Source organism: Eschrichtius robustus, chromosome 8 (assembly GCF_028021215.1).
Source record: "Eschrichtius robustus isolate mEscRob2 chromosome 8, mEscRob2.pri, whole genome shotgun sequence".
NCBI classification, from domain to species: Eukaryota; Metazoa; Chordata; class Mammalia; order Artiodactyla; family Eschrichtiidae; genus Eschrichtius; species Eschrichtius robustus.
Window position 1 is genome coordinate 109,830,909 of NC_090831.1, and position 9,938 is coordinate 109,840,846.

At 56.3% G+C, this 9,938-nt stretch overlaps 1 protein-coding gene across 1 annotated transcript in view; it reads right to left on the reverse strand.

Moving 5' to 3' along the window:
* Positions 1-5,573, reverse strand: part of PLXNA4 (plexin A4) — a 445,428-nt gene extending 439,855 nt beyond the window's left edge. Inside the window, exon 1 of the mRNA XM_068549473.1 lies at positions 5,498-5,573. The gene's annotated coding sequence lies outside the window, so the exon portion shown is untranslated. The remainder of the gene's footprint in view (positions 1-5,497) is intronic.
* Positions 5,574-9,938: the final 4,365 nt, after the last annotated feature.

Genomic DNA, 9,938 nt, shown 5'->3' on the forward strand with positions numbered 1-9,938 from the left:
GCTTAGCTGGCAAAGAGAGGATGCCTGAGGTCTCGCACACACATGTTGGCATGAGTCTGAGCAGGCCAACGGTGGCAGCCATTCCTGCTGCTGCCCGGCGGGGTGGTGATGAAATCCAAGTGCACCCTTTCAGCCACCTCAAGTTTGGCAGACGCTTCATTCCCTTCAGCGTAGAGGAGAAGCCAAATAAATAACGTGCAGAATAGAAGTTTGTCTTTCACAGGGAAAAACCAAACTAACTGCAGCAGAATCACCTGCGGATGCTCCCTGACGTGTTCAGGCCAGAGAGGCCACGTCAGGCAGCTTAGTAGGCCCGACTTCCAGGTGGGACAGCACCCACCTAGGTGCATGGGCTCCAGCAGGGCCTCACTGCCCACACCTCTCAGAATCGGGATGTCATTCCTAACTAAGCGCTACGCGTACACTAAGTCTGCACAAAGACCTTCCTCACCCACAGCCCGTTTCCACCGATTTCCAGTGAATCTCTGCTCCAACACCATACGGTCCAGACACCCAGCACAGCATGACATCCACAGACAAAGATTCCTTCCCTGCCTCTGCCTTCCAAAATCTGGAACCCTAGGGCTAATCAATGAATGAGCGAGCAAGTATTGAGCACCTACTATGAGCATCTTTCCCCAAGAACGAAGAGACTATCTACCGCGTAGCAGCCTGGGGCACTCATTCCATCTTAGTTCCCAGACCATCAACATGAGAATAAACGATCCCCACCTTACAGGGTGATTTGAAGGATTAAGTGAGAGAGTGCCGTTTCTACAATGCCAGCAAATTTGAAGTAGCCACTGGGAGAACTAGACTCCTAACCAGCACAAGACTCAGAGCCTCACAGAATGAAAAGCAGAGATGGGGACTGCACTCATTCACTCCTCCTTCGTTTTTTCCCAGGATGAAATAGGAGCTGCCAAATGAGGCAAGAGTCACCCTCAGAAACTGAGCACTGTGCCAGAATGATCCTCGCAATTTCACAACCAACGACAGTCAAGGATAAGGCTCAGCCCCATTTGATGAAGGGGGAAGTCGAGGTTCAAAAAAATGAATAGATTTGCCTGGGGTCACAGAGGCGGTCCAAGGGAGAAACCAGATCTTCTAAACTTCACCCCAGCACACTCTCCCACAAACCTCCCCAGGGTTTGCTAAGGATGCAAACAGCATAGTAACAAGGAGGGAGGTCAGTCTGCCTAGGGCTGAGACCTGGCTCCACCCGCTGCCAGCTGTGTGATCTTGGACAATGTCCTCACCTACCCTCCCTCCCCCCATCTCAGTTTCCTCACGAGGAAATGGTAACAGTGAGTGCCTCTCTGGGCTGTTACAAGGAAGACACGGGCCAACCCGTGCAAACCCTTAAATGATGCCTCCCCCAAGTAAGTGCTCAATAAATACTAGCCAGCGTCGTCATCATTAATTATTATTATTTTCCACTCTGTTATTTTCACAAGGACGAATACCAACGTCCTCACAACCTCTTCCCTGGGGAGGCGGATGCCACAGGATCAGGATCATAAGCACAGGAATCCTGGGGCTCACGCAGACTCACCCCGGGACTGGGACTCGGGATTCTTTTCTTCCAAGCTGCCTCATACCAAGCAGGGAAGCAGCCCCCTCCCTCTGGAACAAGGCCTCTGCTCTGGGAATTAGGACCCCCTGCCTGTCTCCGCTTTCAAGATCCATCTCTTACCACTCAGCAGCAGAGCCCCCTTCCGTCTCCCTGCTGACTCCACGTTCCTGCCACAACTAAAAGGCTACAGTCTGGACAGTAAGGAGGGAAGAAGGAAGAGGGGCTCAAGTCCGGACCAAGGCAGGGGATCAGGTGGCGGTGCGCGGCAGGCAGCAGTGGGACTCACAGCTACTGAAGAGGTACCTGGTGTCCGCAGGGCTCCACGTGGACCCAGCCTTGCTCAACAGAACCTATCGGGCAATTACCCTAATCACGTGCATCTCCCCAACAGTCGTTTGATTTATTAGTGCGCCATCTTTTTAAAATGCCGCTCTTAAATATAAATAACACTTAATCATCCAGCTGTCGTTAAATTCATGTTATATTGATTTCTTGGAGTGCCACAAATTTGAGGGCGAATGGGCTGGTGGATGTATGCACAAAGCCACGAGGTGGATTAGCAAGGGGGTGGGGGGGATGGGAGGAAAGAGAGGTGGGAAGGAGGGGATGTCAAGGGAGAGAAATGAGCCCTGCTCAACTGCCGGAGGGTCCGAGCCGGTTCCACGTCGGGCAGCGCTGGACACGAATAAGAAGGGGAGAAGAGAGCCTAGAAGGACGGGCACGTCTGCTGCACAGACTCACCACAGCCTAGGTCGCGGGTCGGTTTTCTGTAGGGCTACCGCCCTGTCACAGCCCACTGCTGAAGCCACCCCCAACAGGTCTCCGAGGTGGCACTGTCTGCGTAGTGGTTTCTCCGGGTGAGGATGGGGAGAAACGACTGAAAAAAATGCCCCCTAGCTGGCTAGGAGGAGAGAGATTGGCAGCGATTTCTTTGCATCAAAGCTTGGTGATAACTAGGAGTTAAGAGAGGGTGATTTCCCCACCCCCTTGGCTCTCTCTCCACTTCAGGACTGCTGCCTCCCTGGAAAGCCCCCACTTAATTCCCAGCAGCCCTCATTGTGATTAAAAGGATCGGAGGCCAGGTGTAGGCAGACTCTGCCCTGCAGATTTCCCTGTCTGCAGGGAGAAGCGGCTGCGGCGGCAGCGGGCGAGGGAGAGGTGCAGAGAAGCAAAAAGGAAACAAGTTGGCGGCCTCAGATTCCTCCGGAAACGTTTGCAGAGCGTCGGTGGGCATCCAGAATGAAGTGCTGGGAGGACAGAGGAGAGCACGGGAGTACCAAATAGGGCAAAAAGAACGGCTCGTGGGCAACCCAGGCCGCGCGCTCACAGCAGAGGCGCCTGGAGCACAGCCCGGCAGCAGTGAGGGTCTGCTGAAAAGCAGCTTTCGCGGTTGGGGATTTTCCCAGTTTGATTCCCTTCCGAGCAGTGAGGAAGACCCCAGAGAACTTAACAGGAAGGTCACAGAGGAGTGGCGGAGAGGGAGAGTGGCAACGTGACATGCTCCGGGGCTGGGCAAGAGAGCCCGGAAAAAATGAGATGTACAGCCAGCTTTACATAGATGTTAATTAATGCCTGCTTTGTCCTAGAAACCAAACTGGTACCTAACACTAAGTTCGGAAAGTGTGGGGATTTTTTGACCCACGTTAAAAAATGTTTAGCTTATCACCGGCATAATGACTGCTGGCTTAGCATGAATGTGATGGATCCTGAGCCTGCAAATATCCGAGAAACGAAAGAAGGTAGGGAAGGAAGCAGAGAAAGGGGCAGAGGTCTACAAGCAAGACACACAGCCATTTCAGGCAGCTCTGGACCGCACCTTTTCGCCCCTTCAAGGTCCCAAGAGGAAATGTTTACCTGGGAGCCACCCACTGTCGCTGAAGTTCCCTATTTCTGTAAAAAACCCTGTGCTGCTCCACGCGTACGGGGACCCCCCTTGTCCCACTCACCCAAAGGGCATGCGTGCGAAGTGTCCCAGTTCTTCCACAGCCCGAAGGAGAGAGATGGGTCCTGTTGTCACATGTGGTTGAACGAGCTGACCACATACAGCAAGGCTCTTTGAGAAGGCGTGTGTATATCTGGGTATGTGTACACACAACCACCATTCTTAAAAAGAAAATAAGGTCTGTTCCCCTGACTGGGTTCTCCCCATTGTGAGAGCTTTGCTTTATTCCATCTACCCTTTTTCAATCAATCAAAGGGCAGCTCACACAGCGCACAGCGGGAACACAATCTCCCTCCCGGGGACGTCTGGGTCTCTCCACCCCGGCCTAGCCGAAGACCTTTTCAGGAGCTGAAAAAAGTTTGGAAATAGCAGAGATGGGGGTACGAAGAGGGCCCTTTAGTTCAGCACCCATCTTCAGGATTTACAGAATTAACCAAGTCCTGTGCCCAGCACTGAGGCCCACTTGTTCAAAAGAATGTTGCCTCCTTTCTCCTCATGTTCTGGAAAACTCCCAACATATTTTTCCCACTGGTGGGTTTGTAGGACACTCTGAACACATGATCTTGTATAGAGAGCACAAGCTGATTCCATTTCTTGCCAAGTTGCCCAACAAGCTACGCCAAAAGGGACAGCTATAGAAACGCAGAACCTGGCTTATATCTATATTCAACTCCAAAATAATGTTGTATCTGGGTCTCACATTCTTCTCCCTACAATTGAGCCCTGAATGAATTGGCCTTTGACCACCCCCCCCCCCAAAGTGGGAACTATGAAAAAGCCCTTTTGGAACCCAATCCCCTTTCACCTCCTCCAGAAAAAGTTTGAAAATGAGCAGCCTGTGAAACTCCAGCCAGGGAGAAAAAGAAAGGAGGAGCGTTAGGGAAATAGAACCTTGAACCACAGGCTTCTGGAGAGTGATTCTGCACGGCAGGAGCAGCCTGGCTCTGGGAGATGCTGCCTGACCCAAGAATGCCTGGCCTTCTTGTAGGGTGGACACTGCTGAGGTGGTCATGAGAGGGGGGACCCTCCTCCCTTCCTGCACTGCACCCTCCTCCATCCCCCTTCCAGTTCTATTTCTCAGACACACAGCTCGGAAAGGCATGTGGCAGGTGTTACGCGCGGGCACAGAGGAAGCAGCCCCACGCTTCCCTGCACAGTGCAGAGAGGCTAGGGACACCCAAGTGCGTGTAAGATTGCTGCTGTCCACAGACTGGAGACCTGAGTAGGTTAGACGTTTTATGGAGGATCTGACCCCACACATTCTCCCTAGACAAGCAACACACCCAAAGCCATGCTTAAGCCCCTTCCTGCCTGAAATCCAGGCGCACTGCCGGGAAAGCAGTGCCTCGCTTCAGAAAGGCGTTTGTGCTGCCTCTTACTGGGGAAACGCAGTGTCTGTTCCATATGCACCGCCCTACAGAACTGCAGCCCCATCCGCCTCTGTGGCCCCCTCCCCGCGCGCTGGGCCACCACGCTCTCCAAAGATCTGTCTGAGTATCTGTCGGTCTGTCTCGCGTTAAAATCCCACGGTGCGCAAAGGCCACGGAGCAGAGATTACATTGGGCGGGTCTCCCAAGACCATTACTTCTCCTGTTTTTTAAACCAGCCAGGGATGCCAGCGGCTGGGAACTGAAAAAAATCGCTCCCTCAACCTAGCCAGGTGAGAGGGAGAGGCAGTAATACACAGAATCCCACCCCGAAAGTCCTGGTTAGAGAAGTCTGAGTCCGGGAGCGTCAGAGGAGAAAGAACATGGGAAATACCTGCTCCGGCCGCGCGGCACCTACGTGGGTGCCCAGATGGGACGTGGGCAGGTGCGTGTGCATGGTGTGTGCCCGTGTGTATATGTGTGTGCGCGCGTGTGTGTGTGTGCTTGCGTGCAAGGGGCTGGCTCCGGGGCAGCCGAGGACTCCGGACCGAGCCGGCATCTCCGCCCGCGCTGCCCTCGCCCGGCCGCCCGGCCGCCCGGCCGGCTCCTTACCTGCAAGCGCCGCTTTGCCTGCTTCAGCGGGAGCGCCGCATTGACACTGCAGATGGTGCCGGTGCCGCTGCCTCTCGCCCTCCTCTGAACGTGTGCGTGTGCGCGCGTGTGGCTGCCTCCTCCAGCCCCAGCCCCGAACCAACGAACGCGAATACTCCACCGAGGCACGGGGAACCCGGGGGGAAGGCCAGGGAGACGGAGGGCGAAATCAGAGCCTACGGGGCTTGACAGCTCCTCTGGCGGCGTCCAAGGTGTGCAGAATGTCCAACAAAAAGGTCGGGAAATGCGGCTCGCTTCCAAGCACCCCTTTCCCCACCCCCCAGCCCTGGAGCCCGAGCAGCAGCGGCGGCTCTCGGGGGCTGCGGTGGCGACGCGGGGCCGCCCCCTTCGTCCCCACCCCCGCGGGCTGAATGTCCTTGATGCCAAGCGGGCACGGCGGCGTCACTCCGCGCCGCCCATGCTCGCCCGGTCGGGCCGCTGCCCGGGCGAGGCGAGTGCGCGGGGGACCCGCCGGGGAGCGCTGTTGGCGCCTCGGCGCGCCTCCCTGGGCAGCGGCGGCCGCCCCCCGGCCACACGCGGCCGGCCGCGCCGCGGCGGCCCCCGCCTCCACCCGGGGACGGGCCGGGCCGGGCCGAGGGGCCGGAGCTGGGGGGCCGCTGGAGCCGCCGGCTGCTCCCCGGGGAGGCGCGGGGCGGCGGCGGCCGCCGGCGCTGCGGCAGCGGAGAGCGCGGCCGCGGGCCGAGCCGGGCCTCCCGGGCGCGTCCCCCGGCCCCCCGGGCGGGCTGCTCGCAAAGTTTGCAGGGGGCAGGGAGCGGGGCCGCCGCTGGCTCGGCCGCCGCCGGAGCTCCCGGGCTGCCTGCTGCCGCCGCGGCTCGCTGCTGCTGTGCATTGAAGCCCGGCCAAGCGCTGCAAAAACTCCAGCTGCCTGGCGCTCTCTGGGTCCTCCTCTCCTCCCTCCCGCCCTCCCCGCTTCCCAGCCTCCCTCCCTCCCTCGCCTCGCCTCGCCCCCGCCCCTCCCCGCCGCCCGCCACCCGCCACCCGCCGCCGCGCTCCCTCCCTGGCTCGTGCTGGCTGGCTTGGAGCTCGGCTGACAGCTAGACCGCCCGAGGGCTGCCGGCAGAGGGGGCAGGGGGCAGGGGGCGCCTCCCCGCACCCCGCGCCCGCCGCCGCCCGCCTAGCCCGCGCTCCCCGCTCCCACGTTTGCGGACACCCGCCTGGTCCCCTCGGCCCGCACCGGGCGACCCTGCCGGCGGCTGTGTGGGGCAGAGGTGCGCGTACTTGGTGGCACGGGCGCCGGGCGCGCACGGGGGATGAGGCACACAGCCGCCTCGGAAGGTCCGGATGTGGGCGCCGACGGTCGGAGGGACCCCCAGGTGCTCAGAGCCGACACCGACACAGGCACCCGTGCCGAATCAGAACCCCGCCCCAGAACCCCACACGGGACCTGAGGACGGGGAGGCTGGGTGAGATAGCATGGGTGGCCGAGGGCCCTAGAGCTCGCTGGGTAACCTGCCTCGTCTAGTCCTGTTTCTATTAAGAGGCCGACCTGGCTCCTCTCTTCTCGAAAACCCTAGATCCTAGACCAGAGCGAAAACAGACAAGGCCAACATCCGGGCAGTTTCTAAGTCCAAAGAGAGAGATCGGCATGTTGCTCTGGTTCAGACAGCCGTCTGGCAGGGAGCAGACACCTGAGGATGGAAAGTGAGCAGCATTACCTCTGAAACCTCTGCCTAGATCCTAGGCAGCATTGAGCCCCGTCCTCCAAGAGAAACTGAAGGGATTCCCACACTTATTTAGCCCCAGACTTCCACGGATTCCTCACTCATCCCCACAACACCAGAGCCCCCCAGAATGGCACCATGGGCAACCACCCAGGATGACCCTCGAAAGGAGCCCATGGTTTCTGGCTTCCTCCCTCATGGCTGCCCACTTTCCTTTTTCCCCACAGCCAGCAATTTCCGGTCCATTCCTGTCCTCCCATCAAGACACCTTCAGGGAATCTTCCTATTAGGTGGAAATGACTGACAACAGCATACATTTCTACGCCTTCCTGTAGGGCTTCTATTTTCAGAGATCAGAGTTGTAAACCAGGGAGACTGAAACCAGCTGTGTGCTGACGGGGTCTACAAGCCCCAAGGTGGACAGCACACTCGGCTCAGGCCGGGCCCACCTAGACGGGCCTTGCTGAAGCTTTGCTTTGGAGAGGTGGCTGCCTGGATGAGAAGGAGAAAGCCAAGCCAGACGGAGGATGAAACCAGACGTTGGGTCGTTTGGCGGAAGGGTATTCCAGGAGACAGAGTGGAGCCTTGAGAGCCTCTGGTCCTCTGCTGAGTATCGCAGGGCCCAGAAAGCAGCAAGGAGTTATCTTATTAGCTTGCGTTAATACATTGATCCGGCTCCTCTCTTCTCAGAAACCCCGGATGCCAGACTCTAGATAAAGCACGCGATATCAGGTTCGTTTCAGAAGTCCAGAGAAACATAACGAAATAACTCGATGATGCTGCTTCTTGGACCTCCATCCGGAGTTGAGGAAGCCCAGGGCCAGATGTTTCTCCAGGCAGGACTGAGATTAGGGAGAGACAAGCCAGGCGCCCAGGAGGCACTCACACTCAGGCTCCTTGTCAGGCTGTCCTCACCCTGGTCGTGGTCCCACTTTGAGGTGTCTTCTCTAAAATTGCTGCACGGGACCATCACAGGCCTTTCCCAGAGGTGACAGCGCAGACAGCCCCATGAAAAACCCTAACGGGTTACTTATGGAATACAGTTCCATAAAAGCGGGAGGGAGGGGGGATCCTTTCACATGTCTGTTTGCCACTCAGCTTTCAGGGCATGCCATAAAAATGCCGGAAGAGGGGGAGAGGGAGTGAGAAAAACAGCTCTGCTTCCATTCTCAGCCATCTAGCATGTATTTTTAATACAACTTGATTTTTTCACTTGTAGCTTGTGTGTGTGTGTGTGTGTGTGTGTGTGTGTGTGTATGTGTGTGTGTGACTATTGCTGGTAAGACACAGGTCCATTTTCTGATGGATGGATGGGAAGTCAAAGATCTTTTTTTTTTTTTAGCGGTAGCAAATAAAATGTATTTATTATTCTTTATCTCCTGCCTAGTGTGTGGCGTCATTTATTTTCATTCAGAGAAATGAATGCCATGTGGTGCCTGAAGAGCAATAACACAGCCAAATGACAGAGAGGAAGTGAGGCAAGGAGCTGGCCCGACAGTGGGCAGGTGAGGGGCGCCAGCCGATTCTCCTGTTGTCAGTGGGGCTGAGTGGCCAACGGTCTCTTCCTTCCTTCCCCTTCCACTTAACAACCGAGTGAAAGGTGTGCTGAATGGGGCAGTTATAATGTCTCCGTAAGGAAGAACACGAACAGTCAAATTAGCAACAGTGTGGGACCTGATTTTTTTTTTTTTTTTTTTTTTTTAATTATGATGGCCCCTTGGATTTGCTCTCTCAAGGCTGGAGAGTGAGATGGGTTGGGATGAGTAGTGCTCTAGACCGGAAGTTAGAAGACCTGGGTCCTAGAGCTGGCTCTGACATCCGCCAACTCCATAACTTGGGGGTAGATCAGACTTTCTCAGTGACACTCTGTCCTCTCACCTGCCCCATTTACCCCTTGGAGATAGTGACATTCAAGGGAGACGCTATCTATTCATGCACTTGGAAACTCTAAGTTAAGTGCGATACACACGTAAGGGCTCAGCATCGCTTTTCAAAGACCACGTCTTTTTTAAATAGCACCACACGGTGAGGGCTGGAAGGTCCTCTGTCATGTTGACCATTCTCGGTGGTCAGACACACTAGGAAAGGCAGCCTCCATACCGGTTGAAAGCAGGTTTCCGCAGTAGGTGCAAACCCTCCTAGCTCCCACACGTCCCCCAATCCCACCGGCTGTGGAGCGGCAAAGAGAGACACGAGCTTTTCTCCTGCTGACGGTGGGTCTGTAAGTCACCCACTCTCCCCCTGGGGACGCTGAGTAGGTCATTGGCTGGCTTACGGCCACAAGAGGGAGAAGCTAAATGGCACATTGCTTCATAAAGTCCTGTGTTCTAAGGAGGCTATTTTTGTGGCAGTTCGGTGGTAGTTTATTGAGGGGTTTGAGGAGTAGAGTATTGGCTCATCTTTCAGGCTGAATAATAGGCCAGATTTAATAGGAGAGGGGAGAAGAAATCCTTAAGTTTTCCTTCACTTAGCCACCACTGTTTTATTAGTCTAGGAACAGAACTTCTATTTAAGTTGATACAAAGCCAGATTTGCTCATTAAATAAATCACCAGAGCCTGGTGGTACTATAGAGAATTCCCACCCCGCCCCCCCCCGCCCCCCCCCCCCCCCCCCCCCCCCGCCCAAGTAGCTGGCCCCATGGCTGGGTTTCAGACGGCGCACCGGGTGCTGGATGAAAAAGGGCAGGCAGTCCGCGGCTTAAAAACCTAAATTGTGGCG